The sequence below is a fragment of the Molossus molossus genome, unplaced genomic scaffold, assembly GCF_014108415.1.
Source record: "Molossus molossus isolate mMolMol1 unplaced genomic scaffold, mMolMol1.p scaffold_m16_p_16, whole genome shotgun sequence".
Lineage (NCBI taxonomy): Eukaryota > Metazoa > Chordata > Mammalia > Chiroptera > Molossidae > Molossus > Molossus molossus.
In genome coordinates this window covers 65,128,398-65,145,683 of record NW_023425351.1, presented here as the reverse complement: position 1 = coordinate 65,145,683, position 17,286 = coordinate 65,128,398, and positions in this window count along the sequence as shown.

The window sequence follows — 17,286 nt, the reverse complement described above, 5'->3', positions numbered from 1 at the left end:
ATGGATTTAACATAGCATGTCTAATGAATAAGAATTAGCACCAAGATTGCAGGAGAAAGGAATGCCTATTTTCATCCAAGGGCATTTGAAGAAGCCAGGATGGAATTTAGGTCTGGCTCTCAGGAAAGAGCATATGTCTTCACTGTACTGCAAAGTCACCATGCAGAGAGGAAGAGAATACTTGGCTGGTGATTCAAAAACCGGCACCAGGAAATATCTCCACGGAGAACGCGAAAGGGGGGTAAGAGTGGAGTAACTGAGTAATTTAGTGCTAGAAAGCACAGAGCTGGTACTGAGCGCAGAATTTTCCCAGTGTGCAATGTTCAGGCAACCTGGTGACCTGTCAGATAAACATAGAACATGGAATGTCCCCCGCGAGAAATACCTGCCTCTTAATAACCCACACCACTAGCAGACCATGTTTTGTTCAATCCATCCAGAAAGGTTTCTGCCCAATCTCTCTTCTCTATCTCTAGTTGGTGACTTATTTAAGCTTAGATTCTCCCCTTTCTGCCTTAGGTTTCCCACAGAAGTTGAATCTTAGAATTTAAAGGCAAATCATTTAAAGGCAAAGCATTGGTAGGGGGTGCAGGTGGAAGAAAGGGAGGAGATGTAATTTAAAAAGGTGTGTTAATGAGCCAGTTACTGCTATAGGCTATTGGTGCTCAGTTACACTGAGGACCTCTGGGAGATAATGTGGAATGAGCCTCAGAGTTATCCCAGTCCAGGGGTTAAATATGTACCCTCTAATTTCTGTTCATCATCTCTTCAGGGCTACTCTTGGAAGATGTCAACTTCCCCGTTCTGGCCAGCCCCTCGCGGAGGCTGAGTGCCCAGAGGACAGCCCATCAGGGGGGACCCTGCACACCGGCAGCTGGAGGCTATCAGCAGGCATGGGAACGCGGGGTGATGAGGGGATACGGCAGAGCAGCCACAGCCTCAGATACACCTAGCCTAAAGGCCCTCTTGCTGACAAGGCCTAACCTGTTCCTCTTAATTACATACTTACTACGCATGTTACATTGTACCATGTTACAGCCACTGGGATGAAACACTAAACAAGGCAGACATGTTCCTTACCCGTATTGTCCCTACACTCAAGGGGAGAAGACATATAATTAAACCAGCGATTGTAACCAAAATTTATGTTATAAAAGGTTTCAAACATATGGAGAAGTTGAGAGAATTTTATAATGAACATCCAATGATCCCTCATTCAGTTGGAGAGCAGTTGCCAGCATTTTGACATTTTTGTTTCATCTTGTTTTGTGGCTTTTGCTAGATTATGTTAAGGTAAATTATAGACATTATAACATTAACCCTATGTACTTTGGTGTGTATCTCTCTAAAACAAAAGAGAACATTATTTTGTACATAACAGTATTACATGGAACAAAAACCAAGTCAACAATTTCTGGTACTGAATACCCGGTCTTTAACATCAACTGACATGCAACTCAATACAAGAGAGTGTAAGAGCCCTGGCCGGTTTGGCTCAGCAGTTAGAGCATCGGCCTGCGGTCCAGAGAGACCTGGGTTCGGTTCCCACTAAGGGCACATACCTCCGTTGCAGTTTGTCCCCGGCCCTGGTTGGGTTGTGAGGGTGGCGACCACTCGGTGTGTCCCTTTCACGTTGATGTTTCTCTCTCTCTCTCTCCCCCACTCTATCTGAACAAAATATAAAAGAAAAGAAAAGAGAGAGAGAGTGTAAGACTGGTCCTCCGTCCAGGCCAATACTCTAATTTCATGTCCTGTAACTTACGGCACAGTTGCGGTGATAGGGAGTTAATTTGTCTGAAATGGGAGTCAGAAGGCCTAGTTTTAAGACCTGCCACTAACTTGATGACTAGTCAGAGATCAAACTGGATTAAACAAAGGATGGAATTTACTGGCATATATAACTGAAAAGTCCAGTTACAACAAGAGTAATAATAATATTAACAAACAGTTATATAGCACTTACTATATGCCAAGCCCTGCTCTAAACACACACACACACACACACACACACACACAAAATCATTAATTTTTCCCATAACCTTATGAGGTAGGTTTCCATTAATTAGCTTCATTTTACAGATGAGGTGTTTGAGACATACACAGATCGAGTAACTTGCTCAAGCAGGTCACATAGCTTGTTAGTGGCAGAGTTGTTACTCAGACTAGGGCAGTCTCATTCCAACATCTGGCTTAAGACATGGCCGGGTCTGGGGACACAAACTCTATTTGCAGGACTCAACCCCCTTCCCATTCCAGGTTCTCTCACTTATTCCTTGGCTCCACTTTCTTTCTTTCTTTTTTTTTTTTTAAATTATTTATTTATTTTTTTGTTACAGATGTTTCTCCTTTTTTACCCCATTGGCACCCCCTCCCCACTCCACCCCCGCCCCGTCCCCGGCTTAGTTGTCCATGTCCGTTGGTCATGCATACATGCATGTAAGTTCTGTGGTTTATCTCTTCCCACCCACCCCCACCCCCTCTTCTGAGGAATGTCAGTCTGTGCCCTACTTCCATGTTTCTGGGTCTACCGTATTCCTCAGACTGTTATGTTCATTATATTCCGTATATAAGTGAGATCATGTGGTATTTGTCTTTTTCTGCTTGGCTTACTTCACTTAGGATAAAACTTTCCAGGTCCCTCCATGTCGTCTCAAAGGATAAGAGATCTTTCTTTCCTACAGCTGCATAGTGCTCCATTGTGTATATGTACCACAGCTTTTTTATCCATTCGTCTACTGGTGGACACTTGGGCTGTTTCCAGATCTTAGCTATTGTAAATAGTGCAGCTATGAACATGGGGGTACATATATTCTTCCTGACTGGTGTTTCAGGCTTCTTAGGGTATATTCCTAGAAGTGGGATCACTGGGTCAAATGGCAGTTCAATTTTTAATTTTTTGAGGTAACACCATATTGTTTTCCATCGTGGCCGCACCAGTCTGCATTCCCACCAGCAGTGGACTAGAGTCCCCCTTTCTCCACACCCTCCCTTGGCTCCACTTTCAAGCAGAGTTTTTCTCATGATTGAAGCATGGCTTTCATTTACTCCACCTTTAATTGTCAATCACCCCAGCAGAAATGAATCACCTTCCCCAGAATTCTCAGTGCAAAGGTTCTAAGTGATGTTCCCTGTCTCTGATCAGCCTAGGTTTAGTTATGACCCGTCTCTCAACAAGTCACTGAGCCTGTGAAACCACGTCCACTCCGGAGTGGGACTGTGGTCAGCTCCTCTTAGACAGACGGAGAAGGAGAGAAGCAGGGCCTCTCCCAAGGCAACCAGAGCACTACTTCTGGAAGGATGGGAGCAGAATGCTGAGTCATGGAGCTTGCCCGGAAGCAACTCTGGATCCCAGTTTTTCCCACTGCAAAGTAGAAGCAGTGGAACACCATGACTCTAGAGAAGCCCTGGAGCTCCAGGCTTCTAGATTGTAACTAGCTTAGGAAATGAAGGCTGAGAGATGAGAAGGCATTTGCTCAAAATGCAGAGAGAGTTAGTGGCGGAACATGGGTTAAACCACGAGATTCATCACTCCCAGCCCAGTGCCTATTCCTTTCCATGTCATGGCCACTGCAATGTAGAGAGCCTTCACAAAACCCTGCAAAAAATGTAATTGCTGGCATCGGGCCTTGGCTTGGAGGATCTGCGGCTTTGCAAATGGGGAAAGGATCATGATATAGCTATTGACTTCATCTGGAAGAGAAATAGTAGACCAACAATTATTAATAAAGCCCCCAAAACATATAAAAATAATTTTTCAGAGGATCCTCCAAGAGTAACCGGAGTTTCCACAGGAATGCAGGGCTGATATTGCCAGCTAATACTTGTCTGATGTCATCAAAGCAGCTAATGGCTAGAGACAGCTTCACCTGGCACAGCATCAAAGCTGTTGACAAGCAAGTGAGAGAAAGTCCACCCAAGCTCAGAGCGTGTGGATCTGTATGAACTCGCGTCGATCTGCATCTCTCCGTCACTTTGAAGTGATCCTTCCTAGGTAATCAACTCAGGGGCCACCTCTCATCTGGGACTTGAAAGGACAGAAGTAAAGCTGCAAGCTTGAAAGAAGAATAAGCAATGGGATAGTTCAGTGTTGGCCCAGCTTTTGGCTAGAATGCTTTTGTAAAAGACAGAATGGGAATACTGAGGCAGAGGGATTAATCAACTCCACATGCTTTTACTCAAGAAGCAGGAACTCACTGCAGCCACAACAAAAAGACCTTATGTGTTCTCTTCTTCTATCTACTCCATTCACCCTGGGTTGGCCAATTTCTTGTTATATTAGCTCCAATCACAAAGGAAGCCAGTTGACTGGTACTTGGTCATTGTCAATCACCCTTGAAATCAAACCTCCATTCGCTACTAGATAGAGGCTGCTGTGGAGAGCTGCCCACCCTATCAGATACTGGCCATCCCTGTGCAGCCTGGAGATTCTTTCTAAAGAAGGAATCATGGGTAGGGAAGTTCAAATGGAAGAAGATATGGGAACAGATAAGACTTCATGACAGCTTGATCTGGTACACCTGTTCTTCAGCAACCACAAGCCAAACACTGATTTCCAGCACTTTCTTTGTATGGTCACTTCAAACAGATGAACACAAATGTTTACACAAATGTTTGGGAGCCCATAAAAGCAAAAAGTTTGTAAGCATCTGGTCACACTGGGATGCAGAGATTTTCCTTTTGCCCTTGCAGATCAATAATGGTTTGGTGTAAAAATGTTTGCTCTCCCCACCCCTATTCCTTACACAAAACATTCAGGAGCATGATGTTTACCAGTTCTACACTCTATTTGCAATCAGCCCCCCTGACCATTTACCACTCACTGAAGTACAAATTATATGGGAGGAAGGAAGAGAGAGACTTAACATTTATTAAGCATCTACTTAGTCAGTCAGCTTTTTTCAGATCACATAGTGCTGCCCTGGAGTTCAAAGCCAGTCCATATGGCTTCCCACCCGTGTTCCATGTAGACATTATCGGCTCCTTTTACATCTCCTTCCAGTGCTTTGCACAGCCCTAGGAACATGACTATTAGGATCAACAGCACACCAACACCAGCCCCTCACGATCCTCTGTATAAAGGTTCTGTGATCGAATAAGTTGGGTATTTCTGTATAGAGTATTTCTCCCATAAAATTCATAATATTATTTGCATTTTTTTAAAAAATCTAAAATCCCCTAAACAACCCAGTTCAGTTTTATTTGGCCAGAATTTTCTAAGTTAATTTGATCACAGAACGCTTTTCTCAGATAACATCCATTAAAGTCTCATGAACACAACATTCCATGCAACACTCTGGGGAACACAACACCGCATCAGGTTATCTTCCCTTCCTTTCATGAATGACAGTACCGGCGAAGAAATGAAACTGTCATTCCTGAGTGACAAGACTGACTGAGAAGAAAGGCATGGGATGTGTTCCTACTCACAGCTACTGACAGATGGAGCGGGGGGCAGAGGCCAGAGCCCCTGGGTGCTAATGGTTATGTTAATGAAGCCTTGGCCGGAAACAGACAGACATCTTGGCTGCTTTTTCCAGTTCCCTTACCCAGGGATGTCATTAATGAGTCACTCTTCATAGCAAAACCTTACCCCCTACCAATGAAAATGTTCTGTGACACTGACCACTAATCTCTCTCTCTCTCAGCACCTACAGAAGGATAGAATAACACAGAAGGAAACATAACGATATTCCATTATGTGCTGAAGGCTGATATCTCTAATAAAATGAGGCACTTCATGTTGAACCTAGGTGTGATTCAACATGGATTTCTTAATATAAATGCATAGTCCTGAAAGTGGCCTTCCCCTATCCCACCGCATGCGGAATAAAGCGCATTGGCCATGTTGAGTTTCCAGGACAGTTTTGTCCGTGTTGACTTTCCCCTCCCCATTCTTTCATTGTGTTCATAGAGGTGACAGACAGAGACCGTGTTTCTTGCTCTTAAATGTCTGGCTTAGCACATGGCACAAATGCTGCGTAAAACTGTGGACTCAAATCATAACATTTCAGCCCTTCAAGAAACAAGAATAGAGAATCACCAGAGTTTAAACCTAGATTTTGTTGAAAATCTGACAAAATGCGAGTCAAAAGGCTGAATGTACAGGAAACCGGCATGGTAACAACAAGCCATCGTTTGGGGTCCTCCGAGCCCCAAAGCCTTGAGGATCTTGGGATACAATTTCCCCAAGTCTGCCCTATCAGCATGTGAGTAGCCCACAAGAAATGAACCCAGCCCTGAAAACCTTTCCAATTCCTCCGAGACCAAGGGGAACCTCGGATACTGGTGGGCGTTTTCTTCCACTTGTGACCATAGGCAAGTAAATGTCTGGGCTCCTTTCCTCCCCTCAAGGCACGCCTCACGCCTTCTCTGCCCTCTAGACGTTCGAAACCCGACTGGAGAGTGCCGACGGACAGGCACATCCTCCTATCAGTACCCGAGACCAGCCCTGGCCGGTTTGGCTCAGCAGTTAGAGTGTCGTCCTGCGGTCCTGAGAGACCCAGGTTCGGTTCCCCCTAAGGGCACGTACCTCGGTTGCAGTCCCCTGCCCTGGTTGGTCGTGCAGGTGGCAACCACTTGATGTGTCCCTTTCACGTGGATGTTTCTCTCGCTCTCTCTCTTCCTCTCTCTCCCTCCCACTCTATCTGAACAAAAAAAATAGAAAAATGTTGAGGATAAAAAATAAATAAATAAATAAATAAATAAAAAGTACTGGAGACCAGAGGTACAAGGTTGAAAGAGATTGTTTTAGAGTCTGTCTGTGAAGCAAATGGACCCCCTAGGTTCATTTCCTTGCCAGCCAGCTGACCCTAGCTTGTCTTCCTCTTCAAAAAGATGAGTTGCTCAAATGTCCCAGAAGTGGAACCAAACACACCACAATGGAGAGTGGGTGAAAACACAAAATGAAAAACATAAATCCAGGAAGTTCAACCGCTGAATTAGAATTCCGGAAAGAATAATCTGAGAAAGTGGCAGGGAAGAAAAAAAGAAAAAAGTCTTCAGGTTAAAAACCTCAGTGTTCAGTGAGATAATGTGTGAGGACCCACACTCAAAGACATGTGATCATGAAAAACTTAAACACCCCGAGAAAAGAACTCAAAGGCCAGTTTGCCACATCCAATGCACAAGTCTCAATTATTCTTTTTCTTGACCTAATAGTTGCTTTTGACCCAATTATTTCCTCCTCTTAAAACGTATTTGTCACTTGGCTTTCACGTGCTCCCATTTTTCCTTATCTTTGTCTCTTCCCTCTTTGGCTCTCTTGCCAGATCCTCCTCATATTCCTGAACCTCTCAACCTCAATGGGCCCTTGTAATCACTCCCTCACGATTTCATCCAAGCTCAAGTCTGTAAATACATGGATACACCAGTGACTCGAGAATCATATGTCTCGTCCTGATCTATTCCAGGAAGTCTCAGTTCACAAATCCAGCTGTCTGTTGGCATTCCCACGTACCTAATGATGGGCTGTTAAAAAGGGCCCTGTTTAGGAACCCTGAGTTCCACAGGCCCAAACCTGCTTCTTGGCCTGTGTTTTCCATCTCGGTCAACAGCACCACACTTCATGTTGTAGTTTGATTCCCAAACAAGTCAGTTTTGATGCGTCTCTCTCACACCCCATATCTAATCCATCAGCATACTTGTTGACTTCATCCCGCAAAGTGTGTCTTGAACTGGACCAAATCTCATCACCTCCATGGCTACACTTACAGTTTAATCTCTCACCTGAGATAATACCTCCTAAGTGATGTTTCTGCTGCAGCTCTCGGTCGGTTGTTCCTCAGAGCAAGTGCAGCAACTACAGTAACTCACTCCGACTAAGTCTTACCAAGTACTTGTTCCAAACCCTCCAACAGTTTCCCATCCAACTCGGAATAAAATGGATTCATATCAACAGATACCTTGAACCTTAAATGAAATATGAGAAGACTCTTCAACCTCAAGACCTAGGGAACAGGCAACAAAAGGACCAATCTCTCACAAGCTGTCCCTTTGTTTTGGGACACGCTTCTCTCCCTCCTGAGCGGTTGCCAATTAGTGGGTGTTTCCTCCTAGAAAGCGGTGAGTCCGTCACTCAGAGCCAATACTACGACCCCTGTTGTGTTTAAAACTGACCACCTTCAAACGTGCTCAAGTCAGACGGGGATTTGATGAAAATGGTCCCTTGAAAGTCCTAGGAAGTCAGGTCATGTGCAGAAGTCACCAGACCAATGGTATTTAATGTACTCAAAGTCACACCCTTTCTAGGGCAAGTATTTTGCAATGCCTCTTTGCTATTGCATTTCACAGATACTATAACATATTCTCACACACGTTTTAAAATTAACATTATTAAAGTATTATACATAGGGAAAAGGAGAGGGAATTAAAATAACACATATCTTCTCATAGAAATAGCCTATAAGGCATTATGAAATAATGAGATTCACTGAAACTTCATTTCTGGAAAGTTCTGTGTACAGTAAAACTACACATTAAGAAATAATATATATGTAAAATGTGTATATATGTAAAATGGAAATAGATTATAGGGTCAAATAATTATAGGATCAAATAATTCTAAATGGGGTTTTCAACTACTCTGGTGAGGAATTCAAAACTCAAGTGGGACACAAGACAAGTATTGATTGTAACTCTATCACAGCCTCTGCAGCCTCTCAGACCTCCTCTCACTAAATGCTATTTGGGCCTCTCACTCCTGAGGACAACCAAAAATGTCCACACCAACCATCAAATCCTCCCTTGCAAGTGAGACCACTTGAGATTAATGTCACACCGGCTGGCATGGCTCAGTGGATCGAGTGTCGTCCCGTGGACTGAGAAGTCCCAGTTCAATTCCCAGTCCGGGCATATGCCCAGTAGGGGGCGTGCAGGAAGCAGCCAATCGATGTACCTCTCACATCGATGTTTCTCTCTCTCTCTCTAAAAAAAAAAAAATCAATAAAAACACATTAACAAAAAAAAGATTAAAGACACAAGATGTGAATTGTTGTCCTTGCTTTGTGCCTAATTCAGTGGCTGACCTTGGACAAGGCACCATCTACCTCAGACTCCGGTCTTCTAATTGAAGGCACTGGCCTAGATCAAGGGTGGTCAGGGTAAAGGTCAATGGGAAGGCAGGTAACAGAAATAAAAGGGCGTGTCAGATGTAAAGAAAACATCAGGTTGGTGCAAATCCTAGGACCCTAGTTTTGATGGATGCATGGGTAAGGAAAGGCAATATAGTGGCACAAGGGCAGCTGACCCTTGGCCCCAATGTTTGGGACACAAAAGGAGAGAGACCAGGTAGTGAGTGAGGCTCCCCTCTCCTATAGGGAGCAGTGGCCACTGGACATCATGGAACAGTCACCAAAGGCGTCAGCTCAGCATCATCACACCTTTCCCTTTTTCAACATAATCCTCAAAGTCCTCCTTTGCAAATGTGAAATCTATAAATTTTTTTTTCTTTATTGATTTTTTAGAGAGAGATAGAAACATCAATGAGAGAGAACATCAATTGGCCGCCTCCTGCGTGCCCCTAACCAGGGATCGGCCCACAACCTGGGCATGTGCCCTGACCGGGAATCGAATTGGCGACCTCTTGGTGCACAGGTCTACGCTCAACCACTGAGCCACACCGGCCAGGCAAAATCTATAAATTATTAAATGTTGGTTCACATCTCCTAAAATATCCTTCGAGCCGAGTGAGACAGACACGTAAGATGACTTCACCCACAGGTTTCCAGCTTGCGCCCGCTACCTCTGCTTCCATGGCGGAAGGTCATTCGAACGCAACCCTATTCTGTTACCTTTCGGGGGGAATGCGAAAGAGGAAATTCCTGGCATTATAAGGAGCAGCTGTGAGAGTGAGAAGAGGTTAGTCCAGAAGGCTGAGATGCAGTGACTTTCATTTCACCCTGAAAGTCAGGCAAGTCAGCTCCAGGATTGCTCATAAAAGCTAAACTGGTCATCGCGCCATTTAAACGAGCCAGCACACCAAGGCGAGGTTACAGAATGTGCATGACTTTCTTGCAAGTTTATTTATACTTCTAAGTGAAGGACAGGATGCAAGGCCTACATTCCCCTCCAGTAAGCACCCCCATGACATTGTTTATACTTTCCCCTTTGCAGTGCTTCCAGACACACTTTAAAGGAAAGCGATAAGAGGGAGGAAGAGGGAAGTCACTTACAGGGCCAGGAGACCATGAAGTGTCTGACCAGGGGGTGTGGGCGAAGCTCTTCAGCTGCCCTTTTTGTTTATTTGTTTTTTGGTTGGTTTTTTACAGAGCAATAAACCTCCCTCCAGCTGGAGTGCGCGTCCGCAGACGTGCAGGCGTGCCATAAATCCTGTCCATCAAGGACCGGGGTGTCAGTGGGGTGACCAGGCGAGTGCTGGGACCGTAGGCCTGCGGCTTCCGGTCCGCTGGGTTATCAGCAAGGGGAAGGAAGCTGGAATGGCAGGATATGGGCAGGTTAGAAATAGTTTATGGGATGCTAAGAAACAATACCCAGCTCCCCTGGAAGGCCAGTTCTCTTTGGAGTTCTCCAAGTTCAGACAAGGGGTCTGTTCAAGCCGGGGCCGTCTATTTTCAGAACGGATGTCGTGTCCAGCTTCTCACTTCCAGCGTGGAAGGCAGCGCAGGGTAACGCGCACGCTTTGAAGTCAGAGCGAAGGGACTAAGACTCCTGGACCCGCTAGTGGGCAGCTTTCCAATTTGGGGAAAGTTTCTTTATTTCTTAAATAGTATATATTATTTCTCTAATATGCAAAATGATACAATGAATATTTGCCAAATGTGTTTTTGCAAAACTAAATACCACAATGAGTAAAAGGTGGAAAGGATAGTGCCTTATAAATACCCAATAAACTGAGATTCTCTTCTTTTATTCTCTGAGTGAGGAAAGAACGCATCTGAGAGACAGCTGCCTGGCTGGTCAGTTTTCTGAGGTGCTGGGCAGTGTACTCAGGAACAGTATCTTTAACCCCAGGTTTCCATCATTAAAGACTCAATACTTTATCAAATTTTGTATCAGAAAAATCTTAGAACTGGAAAGGTCACTAAATCGCATCGACTATAAAGGTTATATCTTGCCCCTGACCTTGCTTGCCCCATAGTCTCCTCCCAACTGCTCTGTAATGATGAGCTAAGTGTTCATATTATCCCCATTTTCCAGATGAGAAAACAGGCTCAGAGCGCTTAAATAATTTGTCCGAGGTCACATAGCTACTAAGTGGTTAATGTAGGCTCAGAATCTATATCAATTTAGACCCAGACCGTGAAAACACACCAGGCACGCAGTCCGAGGAGAAGTAGGGTCTCCCTTTATTTTACCAAAAGGCACCTGAAAACACTCAGGTGTGCCTCCACCTCGTGGCATGTGGAGAACCCACGTGGCCATCTGTGAGGGCGTCTTGTGGCAGCTTTCTCAATGATTCCCTAGGCTACAATGCCCATCCAGTGGCCTTAACCTTATGTCTGAATCCCCAGAGACTGGCTGCCTGTCCAGTGTCTCTGAGAATTGAACCGTCGAGCCCACGTGGTTGTCTGGGACAATGCTGTTCTTATCCTGCTTTCTTAGCAGCCTTTCTGCCTTAATCTCTATCCCCCCCCCTCAAAATATTTCCTTTCAGATTTGCAGAAGAACGCCCACATTTCTCCCATGATCCAGCCTCTCTCACAACACTTCTCTCTCACGACACTTCTCCTACAGACTCCTGCCATTCCTGGCCTGATTCATCATCTTGGAGGACAGAAGAACTCGAGAACCAGACAGAGCTGGGTTCGAATTCTGACACTGCCCATGGCTCGCTGTGCAACGCTGGGCGAGATGCTGGAGCTCTGCACACCTCCATATTCTCGTCAGTGAAGTTCTCTTATCGACCTCAATGGGCTGAGGCAACAATGAAACAGTTGTCGCTTTCATGATTCTAATGTAGAGACTGGTACGTATACAGGGAGCATTACTAGCTGGATCTCAACCTCATTAAGTGAAAGAAACCAGGCTCCCCCCAAAGTGTATGATTCAATTCACATAAAATTCTAGACAAGGCAAGTCGATCTATAGTGGAAGAAAGCATAGTTTGTTGCCTGGTGATGGGAGGGGGAGAGAGGTATTACAAGGGGTCATGAGAAAACTTTGAATGATGACCAAAGATGCTTTGACTGTGAGAGGTAGACACACCATGCAGTATACAGATCATGCGTCACAGAAATGTGCAGTTGAAAACTATATGATCCTACTAACCAATGTCATCCCAATAAATGTACTTTACAAAGAAGTGTTAGGAAGGGAAATGATACATTTTAAGGAGAGAAAGCACGTCACATCATTCACCAGGAACAACTAATGCTACGCTTTAAATGAATCCTGAAGGAAACAAATATAAATAACATAAAACAGAGCATTTTTTTTTTCTCATTAAACTTCTTCTAGCAACTTAAAAAATAAATTAAAAAAAGAAAACTTTGAAGATGATGGATATGTGTAGCATCCTGCTTCTGTGATGGTTTTACAGGTGTCTACTAATGGTAAAACTTACAAAATTGCCTAATTTAACCATGCACCGTTACATGTATATATGAGCTAACACTATTGTTCAGTGGTAAAGCCCAGCGTTTAACTAAGTCTGACTCCAAAATCCACGGGGTTTTGTTGTTGTTGTTGTTCTGTGTCTGTCTTCTTCTGGCCTCATCTGAACCAGACCTGAAGTCCGGGAGGAGCCAGCAAGCAGGAGGGAAATGAAGTAGTGGAAAGGAGCTGGCCCGGGGTGACTGGAACCAGGGCAGGCTGACTCACTGACGGGTAGCAGAAGCAGGGAAGAGAAGGGGGAGCCCCGAAGAGTTGCTTATCGGTGAGTTTCAAACACCTCGCCAAGTTCCTTTGAGGAGCTGAGATCTTAGCTCCCATCTTCCCTTCTGGGTGGAACGGGGGTCTCCCTAATACCCAGTACAGAGTGGCAACATCCTCCTCCTTGGCGAGGACACTGTTAAGACCCTATTTTGTTTGCGTCACAGCACTTAGCACATCTGCACGAGTCTTGCTGCTTTCCGGGCTGATGGATCCACGTCGGCCATGCCCTGCCTGGCTCACGGCTGCTCCCGGGCGCAGATCCCTGCCAGCCGCACAGGAGGCGCCTGCCCCATAAATGGGTGTTGAATGAATGAGTCAATGAATTCATCCCTTTCTATTTTAGGTTGTGCACTTAGTGTGGGGCTTGACAATCTCCCCCAATACTACTTGCCAATAACTTTTTCCCTTAATTTCTAATCCCATGTCTGTTAACAAGGAAATTAAATCCAGATGTTTCTGAGTCACCCGCCCTGGACTCACCGAAATTTGGTGTTGTAAGAGCTGGGTTGTAGCTTTTCCTTTAGTAAACCAGGGCCCAGAGAGGGAAACAAACAACCCCTAGAGATACAGGATTAAAGAGAGGACAAAAGAACTTAAACATTTCTAAATTGTATCTCTAGTTGGAATGTTGACAGGAGTTGGTGGGGGTGGTGGAGGTATCTGCTCACCTCTGCCCTTAGTTTCCTCTGCCAAGACAGGAAGCCTCCCGCGGCTTGTCCCACTAAGAAACTCGTGTTCTCCAGTGGGTAGTGAAGCTGACCTGCATCTTTTACCCTGAGATGGCAGCTGGGCAGGTTACTCCGTCCTTGTTATTCACTTTGGTGCATTACTTTGGGGGCAGAAGTCTGGTGGGGGTGTCCAGACGCGGCTGTCACCCAGTAACAGGCCTTTCAAGGCGAGATCTGGAGACAGCAAGTCCATATGGAAACTACAAGCTCATTTGTTTGTTTGTTTGTTTGGTCTTGGGGGGGGGGAGCGTTTTAGCATAGGTTTGAGGAACGAATTGAACTTTCAAACAAGACAGATCTGTGTTTCAATTCCACTTCCACTCCTGACTGGTTTATTGGTAGTGTCCCTTTCGGGCATTCCATACATTCTCTGAGCCTCTGCTTATTTTTAAAGATTGAGTTAACATAGTATAGAGTTGTTATGATGATGAAATGAGGTATTTTTGTAAAGGGCCTGTCAAAATACCCAGTACATATTGGAAATATTAGAAGATAGAAAATAAAAAAAATAATTAAAGAGGGAGAGAAATGGAGGAAGGCAGGAAGCAAGGTAGAAAGGAAGAAAGGAAAGACAGGTAGTAGTATGCTGCTAAATGTTTAACAATTTAAAAACTAGTTCTGTGGGAAACTCAATCAATCAATCCTGGATTTGTAGTGTCTGCCAATTTCCGTGGTATAAATATTCCCGCTATGGCCAATTACAAACTTTCAATGTGAGGTCAACCAGCTCACAGATGTTCTAAAATGTAGTAATTCTTCAAGCTGGCACAAGGCAGCACTGCCCGCCACTGAAGACTACCACAAAAGGTCAGTGGGCCCATGAGTTGGTGGACTCAAAGAATAGTTTTGATTCTAATTAAGTCCATAAATATTCATTTATTTCTTTTTAAAAAGGGTGCTGTACTTGAAGCTAAGATATGAGATGAGCCTTAACAACTGTATTCATTTACTGTACTCTCTGGGTCTGGTATCTGGAGTTCCAGGATTTATAAGGAAAAGCTAGAGACAAATAACACACTTTCTGAAGAAGTCAGGGCTTACCGCATAAGCAAGACCCCTTTGCAAATTCTAACTAATTGTCCGTACACCTATTTATTTCTTTTGATTTTAGAGAGAGAAGAATGAAGAGGGAGAGAGAGATAGAAACATCGATGAGAGAGAACATCAACTGGCCGCCTCCTGCATGCCCCTCACTGGGGATCAGGCCCACAACCTGGGCATGTGCCTTGACCGGGAATTGAACCGACGACCTCTTAGTGGTGCATGGGTTGACACTCAACCATTGAGCCACACTGGCTGGGCTGCACACCTATTTTTAAAACACCTTCTGACCTGCCACAGTGAATTCCCCTCTAGGGATATTCTGAGTTCTTAAGCAGTTTCATCAGGATAAAATGCAAATACAGTCATACTAGGAGACCATACTTTGACCATTATCATCCAATAATGCCTCAGTGTTTGATTTGCTCACTTTATATCTAACTCTTCAGAAAAATCTGAGGGCAAGAGGAATAAGGTGGGTAGGTTTTCACAAGGGTTCTGAAGGTCCTGGGTCACTAGAAGGGACCTTGGCCTGAGCGAACCGTTGCCGTGGTAGGTCCCCAGCCCCAGGAAGTGATGAGAAGACTCGGGTCAAGTGTATAAGGGGGACTTTGAGACCAGATCCCACACAACACCCTGAGTTGTTGTTTTTTATGTTTCCACTAAAAGGAAAGAAACCTGTATCTTTACTGTCTTGTGATATTGGGGAAATCACCCATTCCGATAAGTCCCTATAAAAAGTGAGCACTCAGCAAATTCTCGTGAGGTTTCCAAGGAAGTAATGTCCGCATTCAGGATGAGGAGAGGTGTCAGTGTTTTCTAGATTTCTTTCTCGTTCATAATTTTCCTCTGTAAGGAGTAAGGAACAAATGGAAAGACGGGAGTGTTTCCTAATGGAGACAGTGAGACAGGTAAATGCCGTGTGTGCATCTGGGTTAGTGAGTTGCGATACGGATGTTTGATTTCAACTCAGTAGGCAGAGGGGTGCCTTTTTTTTTTTTTTTTTTTACAAACACATGGTTTTGTTTAATTCCTCAGATAGACTAGGAAACCCCTGATGCCTGTTTCAGATGCTGAGTCTTTTCTTCTCGTGTTTTATTTGTTTTTCAAAGAGGGAGAAACATGGATGTGTTGTTCCACTTTCTATGCCGTCACTGGTTGTGCTGTGACCAGGGATCGAACCCACAACCTTAGCATACTGGGATGACTCTGGGACCAACTGAGCTACCCGGCCAGGGCCAGACGCTGTCTTTAATGAAGCTCTGTCTAATTCCCCACCACACACCTTGCACCGTCGGTTCATGAGTTTGATTCTCTGCTGGGCAGGAACACAGGCCACCCCGGAAACACCTCAGCTAACAGAAAGTTGTAAGAAAACGCATGGCCGTCAGAAACGGGGATCTCGGCCAGACTTCTCGGAATCCAGAAGCAGCCCTGAAATCTGGCCTCGAGGGAGAACAGAGATGGTCACGCATCCAGGCCTCTGAGAGATGGAAACCCCTTCCGGAACAGGAAGGCCACCTGGGTCCCGGCAAGCACCCTTCACCTGGACACCTGCACACCTGGACAGCTGCACCTGGCCCAGCGGTGCTCGTGAGATAGGTTGGCTGTGGGCTGAGCTCCCTTCACCTGGACCCCCCCACCTGTCCTGTCCCACATTCCCCCCCTGCTGACCGCTCCTCTCAGAGAAAAATCTGCCTGTCAAGGGGGTCACCACTGTACCCACAGGTCAGCCCTACCACGCCACTTGCAGTCTGCTGGCCAATTGACTCTCCTTGGGTTAGGTGTCTACTCCAAGCCAACCAATCTTGGCCAGGGGGCTGGGTTCACCCTTGGCACTGGCAAGACTTTATGTGAGTGGGCTGTGTTTGCTGGGAACTCGAACAGAGGCGGCCGTGGCATGTCGGGCATCCGCAGCCAAGACTGTCCATTGATCTATCTTATCTCCATTACCCTGAAATTCCTTTCACAAGATATGTGATCTCGTATATGTCTGCAGCCCCCACCGCAGCTAATAGGTACTGCGGGAACACCTTTCAAATCCAACTGCCCTGATTTCTCACTAGATTGAGTTTAGCTCCTCATTAATTCTGACTCTGCTGTAATAAGGGTGTATTTGTGCGTGTGATATGTGTGTGTGCATGAAACACGTTAGAAAGGCAGTACAATCCTTTACAGAACATGAAATGGCAAGCCAAGGGTCTGACACAGTTTAAAAATAAATCTGAATAAGCTACCTCAGGGCTACTCATGTAGAGAAAACTTGAGGTAGACATATCATATCTTTCTTGAATCATACTAATCTGCTTCATTTGTCTTAATATCCCCATCACAATGCTGGTTGCACAGGACGATTCAGTAAATCTTTTCTAAACCAATCTATCTCCAAATATGCAAATGCGCTGACGAATAAATAAAAGGGCTCTGCTACTATTGGTCATTTGGCCCATGGCCTCCTTGACTGCATGAATATAGATCTCATGCTTTCTTACCTTCGCCCATTCAGGCTAGGGTTGCAGATACAACCGATACAAACAGAGGACACCCAGCCCAAGCGGAATTTCATGTAACCAATGAAAACAAATGAGCATAAGGGTGGCCCATGAGAACCAGCTGTTTATCTGCAATGCACTGTAACTGAGAGTCCCGAGTTCTAACTGGCAGCCCTCATACAGGCGCCAGCCCC